Source organism: Sminthopsis crassicaudata, chromosome X, assembly GCF_048593235.1.
Source record: "Sminthopsis crassicaudata isolate SCR6 chromosome X, ASM4859323v1, whole genome shotgun sequence".
Taxonomy (NCBI): Eukaryota; Metazoa; Chordata; class Mammalia; order Dasyuromorphia; family Dasyuridae; genus Sminthopsis; species Sminthopsis crassicaudata.
Window position 1 is genome coordinate 85358182 of NC_133623.1, and position 20699 is coordinate 85378880.

At 41.9% G+C, this 20699-nt stretch overlaps 2 long non-coding RNA genes across 6 annotated transcripts in view; one reads left to right on the plus strand and one right to left on the minus strand.

The window, feature by feature from the left end:
* LOC141549176 (uncharacterized) overlaps positions 1 to 20699 on the plus strand; it is a 121663-nt gene that overhangs the window by 83451 nt on the left and 17513 nt on the right. For 3 of the 5 annotated variants that reach the window (XR_012484268.1, XR_012484271.1, XR_012484270.1), the window contains one exon: positions 8662 to 8748. This is a non-coding gene — a long non-coding RNA (uncharacterized LOC141549176). Of the gene's footprint in view, positions 1 to 8661; positions 8749 to 11608; positions 12896 to 20699 lie in introns of those variants that run through there. The other 2 variants (XR_012484269.1, XR_012484272.1) reach the window with 1 other exon arrangement.
* LOC141549174 (uncharacterized) lies at positions 1571 to 19648 on the minus strand. Its single transcript, XR_012484267.1, has 2 exons — positions 19097 to 19648; positions 1571 to 3239 (listed from the first exon to the last, which is right to left on the minus strand). It is a non-coding gene; the product is annotated as an uncharacterized LOC141549174 (long non-coding RNA).

A 20699-nucleotide genomic window follows, 5' to 3' on the forward strand; every position in this document is an offset into this window, starting at 1 on the left:
TCATTTCTTACTGAGCAATAATATTCCATAACTTTCATATACCACAATTTACCCAACCATTCTCCAACTGATGGACATCCATTTATCTTCCAGTTTCTAGCTACAACAAAAAGAGCTGCCACAAACATTTTGGCACATATATGTCTCTTTCCGCTCTTTAGTATTTCTTTGGGATATAATCCCAGTAGTAGCGCTGCTGGGTCAAAGGGTATGCACAGTTTGACAACTTTTTGGGCATAATTCCAGATTGCTCTCCAGAATGGCTGGATTCTTTCACAACTCCACCAGCAATGTATTAGTGTCCCAATTTCCCCACATCCCCTCCAACATTTGTCATTGGCAATTTAGACTTAAAGGCATATCTTTCTTCATTCGGCTTAGCTGAGAGGGCTAAAATATCCTAAAGAAGGAAGTTTAATCCTACAGTCAGACTAAAAATAAATCAAACTTATCAATGCCAGCTGATTTAAAGGGTTTTCTTTTTTTACTCTACCACCTAGTCCTATCCCTGTTCTTTCATCTATATGGGCTCTAGGCCAGCCCTAATCCCTGTGTTACAGATCTCTCCTTCCAACCTCTCACATGGTTTTGGGCTTTGAAGAATGTCTTAACCCGACCTTTGGTTGGTTCTACTGCTGGAAAATTTCTCTTCCCCATTAAAATGAGTTTCTTCAGAATAGAGACTGGCTCTTGACTTTCTTTGTATTCTCAGCATTTACTTAGCAAAATGCCTGGTCCATAGTAGGTGCTTTATTGCCTCACTATTTTGGATGAGATTCTCAGTAATAGGAATGAACTGATATTTAAGGTACAGAAAGAACAAATTCTCATTCATAAACATAAGAAGAATTTCTCATTTACGTTTCTAACACATAATTAATAAAAATAAGTAACTGAAACTATGCAAAAAGCATATGGGTCAATACTCAATATTGGTAATAACTGGAAAAATTAAAATTAAAGCAACTCTGATGTTCTTCATGTCCATGAGAAATGGGCATTGATACCTAAGATAAGTAGATTGACAGTTTAGAGAATAATTAATTCATTTTTATGAACTGATTGGTCAAGAGGAAAATAAAAAATGGGAACCAAACTTTTTGAAGAAACTGTGGGGAAATGGGCACAATAACAAACTGTTGGCGTAGCTATGAATTGGTCTAGCCATTCTGAAAATCACTTTTATAGTATCTTCCAGAAGCACTAAACTGAGCAGAGAAATATGAATTGATATCAGAACCAAAAACACCTCCTAGAAGAGCTCAAAAACCCTATGGGTAGTTTGAAAGAGAGATTGTAGGAGAGCTGAATATAATGTGATTTTTAAAAGCAAAACAAATAGGAAAAGATAAAAAGTCTAATTATCTTATACAAATGCAAGAGGAATAACTGACAAAGGGGAATCATATGAGGTACATGGGCTGTCAGTTCTGGGACTTGTACTCTCATCAAGAATGGGTTAAAGATAGAATAATGCATACTATAAGCAAATCAGAAGAATGAGGGATTGTGTACCTCTTAGATATGTGGAGAAGGAAAGAATTTATGGCCAAAGAAGAATTAGAGAACCTTATGAAATGCAAAATGGATAATTTTTATTATATTTAATTAAAAAGGTTTTGTACAAACAAAACCAATGCGGCCAACATTACCTGGGAATTAGAAACTGGGGGGGGGGAATGGTTACATCCAAAGGTTATGATAAATACCTCATTTCTAATATATATACAGCATTGACTCAAATTTGTAAGGATGCAAGCCATTCTCTAATTAAAAAATAGTAAAGGGTATAAACAAACAATTTACAGATGAAGAAATTAAAACCATTTCTAGACAAAGGAAGAAATGCTCTAAATCACTTAGAGAAATGCAAATTAAGATGACTCAAAAGTACTACTACATACTTCTCAGACTGATTAACATGACAGGAAAAGAAAATGGTAAATGTTGGAGCAGATGTGGGAAAACTGGGACACTAATCCAGTGTTGATGAAGTTATGAACTGATCCAACCATTCTGGAGAGCAATTTTGGCCTATGCTCAAAGGGCTATCAAGCTGAATATTCTTTGATCCAGCACTATGTCTACTGGGCCTGTATCCCAAAGAGATCATAAAGGAGGGAAAGGGACCCACATGTGCAAAAATGTTTGTGGCAGCCCATTTTGTAGTAGCAAGGAATTGAAAACTGAGTGGATGTTCATCAGTTGGAGAATGTCTGAATAGATTATGGTGTATGGATATTAAGGAATATTAGTGATCTATAAGAAAGGAACAGTGAGATGATTTCAGAGCGACCTTGAGAGACTTACAGGAATTGATGCTGAATGAAGTGAGCAGAACCAGGAGATCACTGTACATGGCAACAAGATTACAAGATGATCAATTCTATCAGACAACGTGATTCAGGCCAGTTCCAATGGTCTTGTGATGAAGAAAACCATCTGCACTCAGAGAGGACTATGGGGACTGTGTATCACAACATAGTATTTTCAGCTTATTTGTGCTTGTTTTCTTGCTCTTGGTATTCTTTCTCATTTTTTCCCTTTTTGATTTGATTTTTTGTGCAGCATGATAAGTATAGAAATATGTATAGAAGAATTGCACATGTGTAACATATATTGGATCACTTGCCCTTTAAGGATGGGTGGAGGAAAAAGACAGGAAAAAATTGGAACATAAGATTTTGCAAGGGTGAATATTGAAAAATATACATATGTTTTGAAAATAAAAATCTTTAAAAGAAGAAAGATGAGCAGCTCTGAACATAATGTATTTTTATTATATAAGTTTTTCCCCCTGAGGCAATTGGGGTTAAGTGACTTGCCCAGGGTTACACAACTAGGAAGTATTAAATGTCCGAGGTCAGATTTGAACTCAGGTCCTCCTGACTTCAGAGCTGGTGCTCTGCCCACTGTGCCATCTAGCTGCCTCATATAGGTTTTCTTGACATAGAAATTTATTGATTTACATCTTGAATCTTCTTTTACATTCTACTCTGCATATATGGCAATGTTTCCCCCCTTTTCTTATTTTGTATAAGCTTGGGTTTTAAATAAAAAAAAATAAAAGTCAGGATCTTAATCTAATTTCTTCATTAAATTTACATGTGATGGCAATCCTGTGCTTGATTTCCTGTTTGCCTCAGATGACTTCTTTTTTTTGTTCTGCAGACATCATTATTCTTCTCTGCTGCCCTTTTCCATCACTTTTCTCCAGGCACCATCAAAGAAGAGACAATCTGTAAAAGAACAATAATTGATTGTTTACATATTCGTGTTTGTGCCTGCTTTGACTTTCTCTCCTGTACAAGCCCTGATGTAAAGTGGAGTAAGGTTGTCATGTAAAGTATAACTTGAGAGGTCCCCTGAGAGTACAGGGACTCAGTGACTCATACCTTGTCTATTAGGTTTTTACTAAGTGCTAATGAGATAATGAGATATTAGGTTCTTACTAAGTGCTAATTAGGTACTTAACAATTCTCTAGTTCTGGCCTTTAGGAGAGTTTTACCCCTGTGAACTCCTGGGGTTTAAGCTTATATGCTTAGGAGGAGCAAGTTCATTGGTTGAAGTAATTTTTCCCAGAAGCCCCTGAGTTATTCCACATCCATTCTCTAGGATGATAAAAGAGGACACCATTGAGCAAAGGGAGAGTCTTGTCTGGGCCAGAGTTGGAGCAGCTCTCTGGAGGAAGGAGTCTCTACTCTAGGTGAGAGACAGCAGATTTCCTCCCAGAGAATGATCCATCAGCAGTTTCTGGAGACAACAGAACATTACATATTGGCGTCCACAAGGTGGGGCAATGACTTTTCCTTATCCTGACAAGGACTTATTCTGAGCCTTTCAGAGGAACTAGACCAGACCATCACATGTAGGGGCACTTTTTCCTCCCTTGTTGCCATTTTCTTGAGGTCAGGAGCTTTTCACCTTGCATCTCTCTTGCCAAAAACAGAGTCTGGCACATTGTACGTTTTTGATTGATGGATACATTAAAATAATATACAAGACTTGGGACTGGATTCTGGAGAACAGAGAAAGACAAGAAAAAGATGTAGTTTGCCCTTGAAATACTGGTAGAATCAGAAAATTTCAGAATTAGCATGAGCTAAGAGAGATTAAGCCTGATGTGAAGCAAGAATCCTTTTGACAGAATTGCACAAAATGATCAAACAGATTCTCAAATGCTTCTAAGAGATTCATTTCTTCCCAAGTGAGTTGACTTTAGTATTTTTTATAATACTAATTTTAATGGGTTTCTTATATGAGACCTAACACTTGTCAACTGCACTCCGTGGCTCCACAGACTTGCTAAGGAAGAGATTGGCCAATACGAGGGTCCCCAGATACTCTGTGCCTCAGGTAGTCCAGGTAAGAAGGCCAGTGCTCCTAAACCATCTTTTCCATGAACACTTCCCAAGGTATCAGATGGGTGGGTGGATGGATAGATAGATAGAGCAAGCAAGCATTTCTCGGGTGCTTGCTGTGTGGCAAGCATTGTGCTAAGCAGGAGCATAGGAGAGGGTGGGCTAGCAGCACTCAAGAAGAAAAATAGAAGAATATGGGAGTCCAAGCAATTGGTTGTTAAATCTCAGTTTGGACATAAGAGGCCATCACAGCAAACCTCATTGTGCCAGGGGAGGAAATGGGAGCAGAATATACTTTAATGACTTCCTTGGAACACAAAACTAGCAAGTCTCTGAGGCAGGGTTGTGCTCAAGTGTTCTTGACTTCACATGCAGTGTTATATCCACGGCACAGCAGAGCTACCTCTTCATTCTCCATCACCTTCCCTAGCCAATCCCTTACTCTACCCCGGTATTTCAGCCCCTTATTTCTGTACTGTGCACTCCCTTTAAGTTCCAGCACCAGCACTATTTCTTCAATCTGTTCTCAGTGACCATAGTGCTGTAATCCTGGATCACTCCCACCACCCACTACCTCCCCCCTACACTTGTGTCACTTAGCAAAACTAGAGAGAATCACAAAATGGTATTACCTGGATACATGACAAATTTTCTGTAGATGACTTGAACTGGAGCCTCACTGGAGCAAGGCAAACTTTTACACATCCCTAATTAATTATCCATTAACCCACTCATCACAGTGACTCTTCTGAAACTTGTCATCTCTGCTGCCATGTCCCAAGGCTCCCATTACCTCACCTCTAAGATGAGAGCCCTCCCTCATATATTAAAGAAAAAATGGAGTCCCTCTTTTCTCCATTTCATGCCATAATCTCCAGCAGATTACCCCTTCCAGCATCCCTTCTCTCACTTTTCTTCCATCTTTCCCTTTTATGGATAGCTTCTCCTGCCTGCAAACACATTCATGTCTCCTTCCCCCTCCAAAAATCATCTCTTGACCTCATCTCCACTAGCCCTCATCTTCTATTCCCTTTGATGGTCACATTGATGGAGAAGGCTGGCTTCCTTCAGTCACCTTACTTCCTTTTTTTCTCTGTCTTCTTAACCTTCTACGGCATAGATCTCATGATGCACATGATCCTCATGATCTCAGACAAAGCAATAGAGCCTTACTTAAAAGACATAATTCGGGAAACTAATTGTGTGAAAAGATGCTACAGTAAATGAAGTAATATGAAAATTAACCTGCCATCACAAATGTATCCAGAACTCTGACAGATTCATAAAAATAAGAGCCATTCACTAATTGAATACTACTGGAGGGATATGAACAGGGAGTTTTCAGAAGAAGACATCATACCTATCTATACTCATATGAAAGCATGTCCTCAATGATTAGCTTTTATAAAAATAGAAATGAAAACAACTCAGAGGTCCCACTTCACATCTATCAGAAGAGATGAATACTGGATGAGAAGAGGGACAATAAGCGCACTGATTGGAGGGGTTGTTTGCTGGTGCCACCATTCTGGAGAACAATTTGGACCTATGCCCAAAGGATTGTAACTCTGTAAACCCTGCTGCTGCAGCTCCTGCGCGGTTCCCTCATGGGGAGCCCAGGACAGCCGGCCACCTCCGTTCCTGCCCTCTTTCTCCCACTTTCCGTCAAGGGGCTGACCCCCAACACCGGACTGGGAGCTCGGCTCCTGCCGCCCCCTCCCCCACCCCAGCAGCCTGTCCTCCGACACCTCAGTCTGGGCTCAGCCCCGGACCCTCCTCCACCTGCAAGATGCCCTGCGGCCCCTCCCCTGGGCAGGCTGGGAGGCGGGGAGGCGAGCTCCTAACTTCTCCGGATTTACGTCACCCAGCCCCCTCCCTCTCTGCGGCCTCTTTGTTTGCTTGGGCGGACAGCAGCCCTGCCTTTGCGGTGACCTCACCGCGCCCGCCTCTCCCTCCCACACTTGCATTAGCCCTCTTTTGTGGGAGGGGAAGGTGCGGGGCCCGGGAGCGAGGGTCCCGGGAACCGGAGGAGGAGGGGGGGGCCGGAGGGGAGGCGGTGAATAGCTTGAGGTCCTCCCGTCCCCCACCGCCGGCCCTTCCCCTCCCCACCACACTCCTCGCACCCCCGCCCCCTTGGGATTGTGGAGAATTTTCCTTTGGGAACAAGGCAGATGCCCCTCCCTCCTCCTGCCCCCACCACGTTCTCTTCTCTCTCGGGTTCAGTCTTCTTCTGAATGTCCCCCCTCCTGATTGGCTTGTCTTAGTGTCCTAGGGGATGAGTGACGGCCCGGCTGGGCGGGGGAGGGGTGAGGGGCCTAGGGAAGGAGGAAAGCGTCCAGGAGCTCTTCCTTCCTCCACCCCTCTTTTGCCTTGGTACCATTTCTTGGCATGGTGTATTCAAGCAGCACCTAGTGAATGGGGCATTTTCTTGTAACTTGCTGTGGAACAGAAAGAGATGCGGTCCCGGAACCTGCTGATCTCTCTCATTTGCAGCTGAAAGGGCACAATTGTCTTCTTGGGAGGAATTAGATGCCTCTCGCCTCCGGGCTGTTGATTGCAGGGGTTTCTTCTTGTGAAAGTTTCCCGTTCTTAGCCTTTGACCTCTGGGAGGATGGCTCTTAATCTGGTACATTGTATATTCCTTCTAAATCTTGTAGACAGTAACAGTCCTTAGAGAACTTTGCTACAAAGATGTTTTTCCTCATTTAACTGTTACCACGGTCGTTTTAACTTTGTATCTTTGTGCTAAAGCACTTCACCTTCATAAAGCTAAATTGTCCATTTTATTTTCTGCGCTCCTCCTGCCCTCTTCCCCTCTCCATAGATGTAAAAAGCGATTTCCTTCTTTCTCCTCGGATTTACTGTTGAGTCCCCCTTTCCACCTAGTTCATGCATCTGTTTGTAATTGAATTTGATAGATGGCATGTGATGTGACTTGCTTTCCCTGGTAGGAAGAAGGACTAATGGCTTTAGTGTGATACAACAAATTCAGAAACAATTTATTCCTATAGAACAACGTGACATTAGAGTCATGCTTAATTCATCCCTCCTGTCTCTACTTAGTATCTTTAAAGACCGGTCCCCACAACCTTGAGACAACCTTTATGGGAATTGCCCTTTTTCCAGACTGACTTATTACCGTGAATCAAGGTAGTCAGAATGTAAACTATAAACTATAATTGCATACAAAAAGGAAGTTAACTTTCCCAGGCTACCTTGGTTGGCATATCTTTAGTCAGGTGTGGGATTTGTTCTGCCAGGTGCATTCCATGTGACTCTTTGACCCTTTCTCTCCACTTCCTGCCCTTATGCCCCGGAGCCAATTTCCCCTAAAATGCGATCTTGATGAAGATCTTTGCTAACTTCTTTTCAGGACTAAGCCCACTAGGAAGTTGCTCTCTCTCTCTCTCTCTTCTCCCAATGCCTTTCCTCTAATGGCATCTCTCTCCTTACTCTAAGACTGGTAACTATGTGTGCTCCCACCTGTTTCATATTCACCCTTCCTGGTATCTATTGTATCCCTTCATCTTGGTTGTAACCTCTTTCCCTAAATAAATCTACCTTTTTACATAATGGCTGTTGTGAATTTGGCACACATTTATTTCGAATTAGTAATTGCTGCCCCCACCCCATCATCCGGTGTGAAGTGTTGATGTGCTCTCAAATTTCTGACAAATGCCTTATCCCATCTACTTTTTATTATTTTATTACTATTATTTTAAAAACCTGTCCTCCCCTGCTCCTCTCTCCCCAACTGCATTTTGATTTAGTAACCTGTTTTATTTCATTTGGTTGCTTCTGTACATAGCATTCCTTGTCTTTTCTACTAATCAATATCTCAATTTTGGACAAATTCTAATTGTTTTTCTGGACTGCCAGGTGTCTCATTAGGCCTGAAGTCAGGAAGACTCATCTTCCTCAGATCACATCTGGCCACAAATACGGGCTAGCTGCATGACTCTGGGCAAGTCATTTACCTCTGTTTGCCTCAGTGCCTTGCCTATCACATGAACTGCAGAAGAAAATGGCAAAGCCATTTCTGCCAAGAAAACCCCCAGTAAGGTCACAAATAGTCAGAGCAAACAAAAGAGCAACCACAATTGTTTTCATAGTCAGTGATTTCTAGTAGATTTTGAGATCTATTTGATAATCTCTCACTCAGACTTGTTTCTTTACTCCTGTCCTCCATTATTACCCTCTAGATTCTTGCTCTTTTTCTAAAAATTCTTTTCACTTTTTTACATTACCAGAGTATGGCACGTATCCCTCTCTCTGCCCAATCGTATTCTTTTGTTTTAGGGAGGAAAAGTAAAAAAGAAGCACAAGTGCCTTCAGGAAATGGTGCACCAGATCTAACACCTGCTGACCTTTCCCATCCTGGAATAGGTAGGGTGATGGTTTCTCCTTATGCTTTCTTTTCTTTCCTACTTGTTCTTTAACATCTTGTTGCAGATACTTTAAAATTTTTGGTGTTGTCCTTTCCATTTAAATTTCTGTAGTTTTACATGTGAATTCTACCAAACATTTAAAGAACAACTAACTCCAATGCTATATAAACTATTTGAAAAAATAGGGATTGAAGGAGTCCTACCAAATTCCTTTTATGACACAGACATGGTACTGATACCTAAACCAGGTAGATAGAAAACTGAGAAAGAAAACTAGAGACCAATTTACGTAATGAATATTAATGCTAAAATCTTAAATAAGATATTAGCAAGAAGACCTCAGAAAATCATCCCCAGGATAATACACTATGATCAAGTGGGATTTATACCAGGAATGCAAGGCTGGTTTAATATTAGGAAAACTATTAGTATAATTGACCATATTAATAATCAAATTAATAAAAACTATATGATCATCTCAATAGATGCAGAAAATCCATTTGATAAAATCCAACATCCATTCCTACTAAAAACGCTTGAGAGTATAGGAATAAATGGACTATTCCTTAAAATAATAACAAGCATATATTTAAAACTGTCAGTAAACATCATATGTAATGGCGATAAACTGGAACCTTTCCCTGTAAGATCAGGAGTGAAACAAGATTGCCCACTATCACCATTACTATTCAGTATAGTATTAGAAACGCTAGCCTTGGCAATAAGAGCCGAGAAAGAGATTCAAGGAATTAGAGTAGGAAATGAGGAAATCAAACTATCACTCTTTGCAGATGACATGATGGTATACTTAGAGAACCCGAAAGACTCTGCTAAAAAGCTACTAGAAATAATTCAGAATTTTAGCAAAGTCGCAGGATACAAAATAAATCCACATAAATCCTCAGCATTTTTATACATTACCAACAAAATGCAACAGCAAGAGATACAAAGAGAAATTCCATTCAAAATAACGGTCGATAGTATAAAATATTTGGGAATATATCTATCAAAGGAAAGTCAGGAATTATATGAGCAAAAGTACAAAACACTTGCCACAAAAATAAAGTCAGATTTAAATAATTGGAAAGACATTATGTGCTCTTGGATAGGCTGAGCAAATATAATCAAGATGACAATACTCACTAAACTAATGTATTTATTTAGTGCTATACCAATCAGTCTCCCAAGAAACTATTTTAATGACCTAGAAAAAATAACAACAGAATTCATATGGAACAACAAAAGGTCAAGAATTTCAAGGGAAGTAATGGAAAAAAAATTAAATGAAGGTGGTCTAGCTGTACCTGATCTAGAACTATATTATAAAGCAACAGTCACCAAAATCATTTGGTATTGGCTAAGAAATAGACTAGTTGATCATTGGAATAGTTTAGGGTCACAGAGCCAGATAGTGAATAAAAATAGCAATCTAGTGTTTGACAAACAGAAACATCCCAACTTTTGGGATAAGAATTCATTATTTGAAAAAATACTGTTTAGAAAACTGGAAATTAGTATGTCAGAAACTAGGCATGGACCCACATTTAACACCACATAGTAAGATAAGATCAAAATGGGTCCAAGATTTAGGCTATTTGTTTCCTCAATATTTCCTAATTCTAATTGTTCTTGTACTAATTGATGTTTTCTCTTTGGTCAGGGTCCATTGCTTTACCTATACTGGTGTGTTGGAAACATTAACAGTAATGATCGCTCCTAAAATTTCTGTGGTGATATTTCATCCCTAAATTAATGTAATATATTCCTACCCCATAAGTTAATATGTAATCCATATATTATTAAAGGAAAAATTGTTCCTGTCTTTCCATCATTTTTTGCCAATTTACTGGTTCAGTGGTCATCAAAGTCTCCTTACTGCCTCCTAACTTTGCCAAGGGGGCCATTGAGAAGCAGCCACCACAGTCCTGTCAGCTCCAATGCCTATTAATCCTTCAAACTGTTGGTTATTCAAAACAAGGGTTAGTATTGGCCGAGTGAGTGTTATAGACTTTGTAAAATATATTTGTACAATGGCCTCTGAATTTTGATCCATCTGTGGGGCTAATTCACACTTATTGTCTTCTGTTTTAATTGTAAATTCAGATGGAATAACTATTACAGACACAGGCACTTCCTTGTATATTTGTATGACAGGGATAGCTAATGAATCTTTGATACTGTTGAATGGGCACTTCACAAACAGCATGAGGGGGTAGGTGGAAATAATCATTGCTCCTGACTTTTATTACTGTGATTGTCCCTTGGCCTCTAAAGCTGTATACCTGTTTCTCCATTCCTGATTTATATCTCTCCCTACTTGAGTTGTCATTCTCCATGTTGGTTTTGGGGGCCCGGTGCCGCTAAGTTGCTCAAAATACAACTTTTTTGTTTGTTCCTGGAGCAACCTGATGGGGCAGTCAGCCAAGTCTGTTCTAAAAATTCTGTCATCCAGAACACTGCCTGGCCTGTGGTCAACCCCCATGAGAATGCTTTCCAATCATTGGGGTACAAAATTTCCCATGACATTGTTTCAAGTTGAGACATGAAAAAAGGTTCTATGGGCCCATATTTATGAACTGAGTCCTTAATTTGGGTTAGAACTTTAAAGGAAGTGGTTCATGTCTGCATCTTCTCTGCCCTGAGTTAAAAGGGTCATCCTCCTCTGTAACAGGATATAATTCTTCCTACCCCTCTGTGTTTTTTCCTTGATCTCTAGTCTGTTGTGAAACTCTTTGAAGTGAAGATAAAGAATATAACTGATTACCTTTTGCTTTTTTCTCTAAGTGTTGCTGTGGTCTTTGTTTTATATTTCTTATCCTGCTTTTCCTCAGTTCTTATTTCATTTTTTTTTACATTAGGAGAGCCTTTGAAAGACTGTAGGTCTGGATAGACACAAAAATAAGATGGGGCTGAAGATGGTGGAAGTTGGGGAGACCATTCATTATCATCCTCCTCAAGCTCAGAAGAGGAACATCTACTACTAAGAGATGGGCTTATCTGTGCTCTGACTGTAAATTTCTTGACCTTTTCTGATTCTGATTTCAGACTTTGTTTAATGACATTATTTTGTATTTTTCCTGGGCATTGTTTATCAAAGGCAGTGAGCTGTTCACCAAAACAATTATAACAATTATAACAGCCTTCCTCAGGTAACCATGGATAAATTTTTCAAGCAATGTCCAGAAATTTCCTAATGTCTCCTAATTGAATTATGCACCCCTGATCTTTTAAACATTTATATATAATTCTGAAATATGCTTCCCCATCTGAAGGGAGTAGGGTGCCTATTTTCTGCCTCATTAGGTTACTTAACTGTAATGTTCCTTGGTTCAGTTTCCTGGATGTCTCTGTGAGCAGCCTTCCTTTTTATCACAGTAATCACCACAAGAGTCCCAGGGACCAAAGTCCCAATCCTTAATTATCTTCTTCCTGGTCTGGGCAGCTTTCTGGAGAGCCTTTCAGACAGGCCTTAGTCTCAGTGGAGAAGTTCAGGAGGAGAGCTTGCCAAGAGGAGCTTGAATGAATGTGGAAATGAATTTTTGTCTCCTTGTCTCAGAGAACTTTTAGTGTGTTTGTCTTCTGTGGCTCTCAGTCCCTCCTTATATGCTCCATACTGAGTATAAGCCAATCCTTATATCACTAGGAAACCATTATTTGTTATAGGATTAAATCAATTATACTGAAGCATGCTTAACTAGATAACCATTGTCTGATTAATTCCACTTAATTAGTAATTAGTAGGTTTGCTGCTATGCACAGTTATGGTAGTATTCGGGTTAAGATGTAGGGAGAACACTCATCTAGACTGTTCAAACTACATTCTGTTCTGCCTTAAATTTCACTAGCAGCTAATTTGGCTGAATGATCAGAGCTGCTTGTCAGCTGGGAAGGAGGTCTCCAGTGGAGTGACCCAAAGTTCTGTCCTGGACTCTTTGGTGCTTAATATCAGTCTAAACCTTGGGCTCCAAGACCAGTCATCTACCCAGGATTCACTAAGAGAGAACAAAGCCCCAAATCTGAAATAATTTTAGAAAGAAATCGATGATGTCACTTAGTAGAGTAGTCTGAGCCAGAAAGGAGAATGGGGCTGCCTCTTGTCCAGGCTCTGGAAGGTTTTTGTTCCATAGAATACAGACTGGAGTACCCACACATAAATAGGGGGGCAGATGCGCCCGTGCTTGTCTGCGTGCCCCTCTGTCCCTTCCCACTCATTCTGAACTCCATCTCCTCCTGCCTGGACAAAGGAAGCTGAGAGCCGCCCCTCCCCAGATCCCCCTCTTCCTCCTCAACTCTGGGGGCTGGCAGGAATCCGAGTCCCATTCTAGGCTGGGGGTTTGCAGATGCTGCTGAGCTATTGTGCTCTTCCCTTTTGTGGAGCCCAGAGCTCCCCTTCCTAATCCTCCCCTTCAGCTCTTTGTCTTCTCTTCAACCACCCCCAGCAGAGCCCAGCTGCTGTCTCCCCTCCCCCAGTTCCAGCAGCCTGGCCTCAGAGACCCAGGACCCTGGACAGCTGCACGCTCAGCTCTATACAAAAGATGCATGGCTGCCGGCTCCTATTGGAAGCTCAGTGACAGAGGGAGGGGGGGTGAGACAAATGATTGGGGAGCGGCTCCTCCTGCTCTGGGCCTGATGTCACAAAGCTCCCTGCCCTCCCGCCTTGTGTCCCCCTCTGCTCTGGGAGGAGATGAGCCCCAGATTTTGTCATCACAGAGACTGCCCCCTCCCACCTTCTTTTAAGTCTTCTTTGTCTCTGCAGAAGGATGTGAAGGGGAGTGAGCTGCCGGGGATATGGCAGCCCCGTCTCCATTTCCTTTCTTTCCCCTTCCACTCCCCTTTCCTCTCTTGCCCACTGTCTTACCCCCATGTTCCAGACTGACCCATCCTGAGGGTTCTCCTAGTGGCTTAGTGGCCGTGAGGGAGGTAGGGACCCTCTCCCCTGCTTCACTTCCTCTCTATCTTCTCAGTGTCTTCTCTTACCTCCTTCTCCCAACCATTTCAGGTACCTCCCCCCTTCATTTGGCTTCTTTTGATGCTTAGAAGGATGCATGTAAGGCTGAGTGGAAGATCATGGGAGTGTCCACACCTTTGTGTGTGTGTGTGTTAGCTATGTATGACCTTAGGTCAGCGTGTGTGTTTATGTGTGTGTCTGTATGTGTATGTACACATGTGTATAGCTGCGTGTGTCTGCTTGTCCAGGGCTGCCAGAGATGTCCTGGCTGTGACCCAAGGACTGTCCCGCTTCCCTCAACATGGAAAGGTTCCAGCCACCAGAAAACTGTAGCTTGGATGGCTTAGCTGCTGTGAACAAATGAATCTAGCCCAGATAGGAGCTAAGTCACAGACAGAGCCCCTCAGGGAAGAATCTCTGTGGTGAGTCCACTGGAGCAATGCTCCAGGTGTCCAGCCGAGGGAGAGCAGATGAATACAATCACCAGAAGCATCATGGGAGGTAGAAATTGCCCCTCCACAACTGTCCCCCTATGAGGCTCTTCTTGTGTCATTATTGTGGATACTCCTTCCTCACCACCCCTCTGATGGCAATCTACTTGTGGGAGAGGATGCTCTGGGCATGTTATGGAGGAAAGTTCTATTGCAGATCTTACTCTGCTCTTTCATTAAATGCATTTATTCAGAACAGTTTGTGTCCTTTGACTGACAAGAATAAAAGGGATCTCCTGAGCTCTCCTTTTGGGTGTCTGTGCACACATGGAGTGTCTTGAATGTGGGGCAAGTATTTGGGAACCCTAAATGAAAGAAGAGGAGCCAAAGATGCCACACGTTACTGAAGAATGTGAACATCTAGACAAGGGAATGGTGAACAGGCAAAATCAGCATGACCATCAAAAACAGCCCAAGCAAACTAACGTCATGTCCATCTTTGACATGTTTGTTAAAGTGCCCAATGTGGAATGGATATGATGAGGTTGATGAATCGGGGAACCAAAATATGATGTGGTTTAGATTTTGGGGGTATAGGGAACCAACTAATAAGGTCTAGATTTAGGGAACCAAAATGAGATTAGCATGGTGGTCAGGGAGTTAAATGACAAGGTCTAGTGGCAGGTTTGGGGATCAGGGAACCAAATGGAGAGGTTTGGTTCCCTCATACCCCCCTGAGATTTGGCACAAGGGTAGTTAGTTTGGGGGAATCTTTTCTGGCGGCACAGAGGTTCTCTGTAAAGGAATTTACAACCCTGAAAACCTAGATTGATAAAAGAGGTTTATTATAGGGATTGGGAAGTAAGGTTAAAAGTCCTGACAAAGAGGCATAAAGTCTCATTAGGGTGAGGATAAAGAGAGGGTAGCACTGGAAAATAATGTTATTCCAGTGGGCAGATGTTTCCTTGGCATAGCATGAAATAGCATGGCATGTTTAGAATCTGTGAAAAGAGAGGATTTTAGATTGGCTCTTTTATCATAAGAGTTTTGGCTACAAGCTGAAGGGGGCTGGTGGGTGGAGTCCCAAGTTGGCTCATCTACTAGCTGGGTTTTGGCTTGAGCTGGAACTTGAATTGAATGAGTTTCTTTAATTGAACCAATCCCACCTAGAGAACAGAATGAAACTGTCTTGTTTCCCTCAGACGGGGACCCTCACTGAGCCAGAGTTGAAGGAGATTTTCTCCTTCAAGGAGCTTTAGAGTTTTGGGGTCCCTTCTAAAAATAGTTTGCATAGATTTCTGCAAAATCCTTGAGAAATTATTCAGTGCTCTTTTTTCATGGAAATGGTGTGCACATGTGGCCCAGGAGATAGGGAAATTATATCTGGAATTCGCTGAAGGATCAGGGTTGCTTGTGTCTCCAGTGGAGTGACTCAAAGTTCTGTCCTGGGCTCTTTGGTGCTTAATATCAGTCTAATCCTTGGGACTCCAATACCAGTCATCTATCCAGGATTCTAGAGGCAGGGCAGCTGGTGTTGGAGAGAACAAAGCCCCTAATCTGAAATACTTTTAGATAGAAATTGATGAAGTCACTTGGTAGAGGGGACTGAGCCAGAAAGGAGGGTGTGGCACCCTGTGTCCAGGCTCTAGGAGGTTTCTGTTCCACAGGATTCAGAGCAGAGTACCCAGACATGTTTAGGGGGGCACATGCTGCCGTGCATGTCTGGGTGCCCCTCTGTCTCTTCCTGCCCATTCTGATCTCGGTCTCCTCCTGCCTGGATAAAGGAAGCTGAGAGCTCCCTCTCTCCCAGACCAACCCCTTTCACCTCAGCTGGGGAGTGGGGGCTTTCAGGAATCCAAGTCCCATTCAAGGACTGGGGTTTGCAGATGCTGCTGAGCTATTGTGCTCTTTCTTTTGTGGAGCCCAGGACTCCCCTCCCTGGGCCTCCCTCTTTGCCTCTTTGTCCCTTTGTCCTTCCTCTTCCAGTTTCTGTAGGGCTCCCTTAAGCTGAGCTCAGCTGCTCCCCACCCTAGTCTCAGCAGGCTGTCCTCAGGAAATCAGGACCCTGGTCAGCGCCCCACCCACCTCCAGGTGGAAGATGCACTGCTACTCCCTCCATTAGTGATCCTGGGTGTCTGAGATCAGGGAAAGGATTCAGGGGGTGGGGCTGCCCCTGCTCTGGGCCTGATATCACAAAGCCTCTTCCCCTCTATCCTCCCTTCCCCCTCTGCCCTATGGTGACAGGACAATGACTGCCTCCTCCCACCCTGTGTTAAATGAAAGTTTTCTTCATCTCTGAGAAGGATGCAAGGGGGTGTGAGTGGGAGGTCTGTGAACCCCTCATCCCTATTCCTTCCCCTTCCCTTCCACACCCTCCCGTTCATTACACAATCTCCCTGAGTGACAGATCCTGAGGGTCCTGCTCCTACCTAAGTGGCTGTGAGTGAGGTAGGGGCCCCCTCCCCTGCTCTTGCCTCCACCCCTTCCTCTCCTCTCCTCTTCTCTTTTTCTTCTCTTCCCTTTCCTCCACCTTTTCAGGAATGTCCGCCCTCCCAACAGGCTTGCCTTGGTGCTCAGAAGGATGAGTGTAAGTGTGGATGGAAGTTCCTGGGAGTATCTTAACCCTCGTTTATGTGCAACCCACACATAAGTATGATATTAATGAGATGTAAACTGAGGTTTAAACGGAGATGGGTCAGTTCCAGTTCTCTATCTCTCCTTCCCCAAAGTAACCCAGGGCGGGGTCAGCAGCAAAGGAATCTGCTACTTAATGCTGTATAGAGACAAAGTCTTTATTGATAGTAAAGGGATAGACAGGCCTTTGGCCTCCAGGAAGACCAGACTGCCTGCAAGGGGACGTCAGCTGGCGGGCATTGGCTGGTATACACCAAATGCCAAGATTTCATTTTTCAGCCTTCCTTATATACATAACTAGAGTCATCAGAACAATGTTTGCACAGAGATGTTCTCAAGAGGTTCCAGAGACATTTCCTGCCAAGGCCCTTCACCCAGACATCTACAAACCATTTTAAGATTAGATAAAAGTCTTGGCCCCAGAGGAATGTCCTGGATGTGTGAGAACTCCCTGCCCCAAGGTTTTTCTGACTTTTCTTGTACCAAAAGTGCTGTGGCTGATAACACTCCTAAAGCCACATTGTTTACTGTATTTATATTTTACCTCATGTTTCACAAATTGAAATTTGTTTTAAGAAATTCTCAATCCCTGTGCTCCTAAATAATTTAACAAACTGATAGTGACTTGGACAAGGTCAGTTTTTTTTTTTTTTCTGTCACAAAAAGATCATCTACATTTTGTAAGACTTTTAACAATAAGAAATTTATCCCAGAATGTTCACACAATTCTTATATACCCAAGTAGATGTTTTATAAGTTGAACATTGTACCAATTATTTTGTTTTTAAAATACCCAATACACAGAAAAATCCCAAATTACATATTGCCATAACAAAAACATTTTCAAAAGGACAAAGGCAAGAACTATTATACTTGGAGTCCCTGTAAATAATTGGAATCAATACAATTAATTAAAACTTCTATTTTCACATAAAGGAATCTGAAAAATTTTTAAAAACATCAATTAAACATTTTTTTTTTATAAATAACCCTTTCAGACTATATATCACATTTCTGATCATATTCTTTAAACACAAAAACCATTATGTATTTTAGAAACAAATGTTCACTCAATTAACATCTTGTAAGAGTGGCTTGACCCTTTATCAGTTTGCTTTCTTCAACCAAAAACAGCTGCAGCTTCCTACTGCTGCTCTCCCCCTGTAAAAACATATCCTGTCTCACAGTCATCTCTCCGTGACTCCCCTTTCCAACTAGTTCCTTCTTTACCCCACTGATTTCCCATCTCTCTGTCTTTCTCTCTTCCCAATGCCTACTTGCTCAAACTTTCTCTGACATACTTTAAACACTTCCAAACCAATAACTCTTCTGACTAGATGCTTCATTTAAACTATTAATTAATTTTGCAAATCAATCTCTCTTGTCCCTTTTCTTTAATCACCCCTCTTTTTTTTTTTTTAAACTTTAAACTTTAAGATTCATAACCCATAATGATAACAAATTACCCAATGTTTCAGAAGCAAACCAAATAGTTTTTCTTTCTTTTTTTTTTTTTTTTTTTTTTTTTTTTTTCTCTGTCTGAGTGCTTCAAGGCCACTAGTAGAAGCTTCTCAGGCGGTATGGTATTAAGCAGATAAGATTGTAATGCTGTTACTCCCCTTTAGCAGGCTTTGAAAATCTGCTTTTCAGAGAAAACTTTCCCACCAGTTTAAAATAGTCAAGTTTTTTCTTTTGTTTTACTTACAAATTGGTACAACAGGTTAAAAAGTTTAAAATCACAAACACTTTTATATTAAGTAACATTAAAATAATCAATTCCCAAATTTCTTAATCATTGTTTTTAAAACTTAACAAAGCTCTTAAATCACCAAAGCAAACTAGAGGCTTTTCCTAGGACTCCTGCTGCCAGAGAGAAGTTTGTTTCACCTTGAACATTCTTCCCTCCCGGAATCCAAACAGAGTTTCTCTAAACTTCAAAGCCCATTTTAATGCACTTCTCTGCCTTCACAGGGAATGCCTAGATATTCCATGATTTAAGACCACTCTGAAAGAATTATTATTCTGAATGAATTCCAATTTCCACAATTCAGCCTGTTATTTTTCTAAGCCTGTAACACAGAGGCTGAATTCTTATCTCTTATGAGCTTGCTAACTTTTAACACAGAACAGAAGCAATGCAAAGCAAACATACACAGACAGACACAGAGCTCTATTTTTCTTAACTTTTAAGCCTTTTTCTCTAAAGCTTTCTTTTAAGATCTTTCCTTTTAACCTTAATTCCTCGTTCCCTAAAACTCTCTTTAAGATCTTTAACGAAAATCTGTTCTTTAGAAAGGTGGGAGCCCATGATTTCGACGGATTGGTTCACTTACACTGTATGTGAAGATTCTCTTCGGGGTCCTTAGACGGGGGCCTGGCCAGGCGGTTCATCTCTCCTTCTCTTCGTCAATCCGTCGGGCTGATATGGATCTTCATGTCCCTGTTCGGGCGCCAATTTGACCCGGCCTGCGGGTCTCGAACTAGGGACGGCTGAAGTCACACATCAGTCTGTAAGCCGGAGGCTGGGGAAGGCGTTTGCCTGGGAATGGGCTGAAAAGAAAGAAAGAATGGAAACTACTCTGTGTAGTGACAGAATAGCTCGTTTATTGAGGCAAACCAAAGGGTTTTTATATGTTGTGGAGCGAATGCCACGTAGCAAAGTAAATTTCCATAGAACAAAAGATATAACATTTGTTGACCATATATCAGAAAGTCAAGGCAATATGTGACGATTTGCGGTTGGAACATTCGTCATGTTTTTGACAGTTAATGCTTGGGTCAGAAAAACCTTGGGGCAGGGAGTTCTCACACATCCAGGACATTCCTCTGGGGCCAAGACTTTTATCTAATCTTAAAATGGTTTGTAGATGTCTGGGTGAAGGGCCTTGGCAATTTCCCAATAATACAAGAATTCTCTGCTGTTATAAACAAGACAGGACTTTTCTTATTATTATCAATAAGACAAAGATTCTCTATTGCTGTCTCCTTCAGTCTCTCCCCAGAAAGGAATTTCAGAGCATTAGACAGGGGGCTGAAAAAGGAAACTAGACCAAAAGAAGTTGGAGATTAAACAAGGAACATCACAGGGGGCTCCGGCCCCCAACAATATGTGTGTCTGTGTGTGTGTGAGTGTGTGTGTACACACGTGTTCCTGTGTGTGCCTGCTTGGGGCTGCCCCTGCCTTAGGGCATCCTGCCTTGCCAAACGAGCTTCTGTCTGGAATGCTGCGGCTTGGGGGGTAGTTGGGTGGGCTGGGATACAGTGAAGTCCAACAGGGAGAAGCCTTTGGGGACACCCCTTGCCCTCCAACCCCCGGTGGGCGTTTCCATCCTTTCCCCTTCTTTCCTCCATCCTTGGCTTAGGCTTGGGGCTGTGGAGAGAGGAGAAAGTCCAGGAACTAACCCCAACCCTAACCCTAACCCTAACCCTTTTCTATATCATCTCTCTCATCTCTCCTGATATAACTTAACTCAGTATTTATTTTTGTTCTGGTTTCCAGCAGTGCCTGATGAAATGGGTGTTTCCCTGTGCCTTGTGGAAGAGAAAGAGGGGATTGTCCTTGAACCTGTGGATCTCTGACTTTCAGGCTGAAAGAGGAGAATTGTGTTCATGTGCACTTCTCTCATTAGGAAGGATTAAGTATGTTTTGTCTTAGGGAAGTTGATTGCTTGCATTTCTTCCTCTGCATATTCCTCTTTAGAGGCTTTGACCTATTGAAGAAAGGCTTTTAACCTTGCATATGCAACAGTCCTTTGAGAACTTGACTGCAAAGATGTTTTTCTTCACTTAACTCTTACCCTATTCATTTTTACTGCATTTGGTCAGGTGGGGCAAACACAGTGCATCTTGATAGAAGCTAAATGGTCTGTTGTGTTTTCTGTGACTCTCTCTATCTCTTGTTCTATCATGACCACTTTCCCTATCCATAGATTTGAA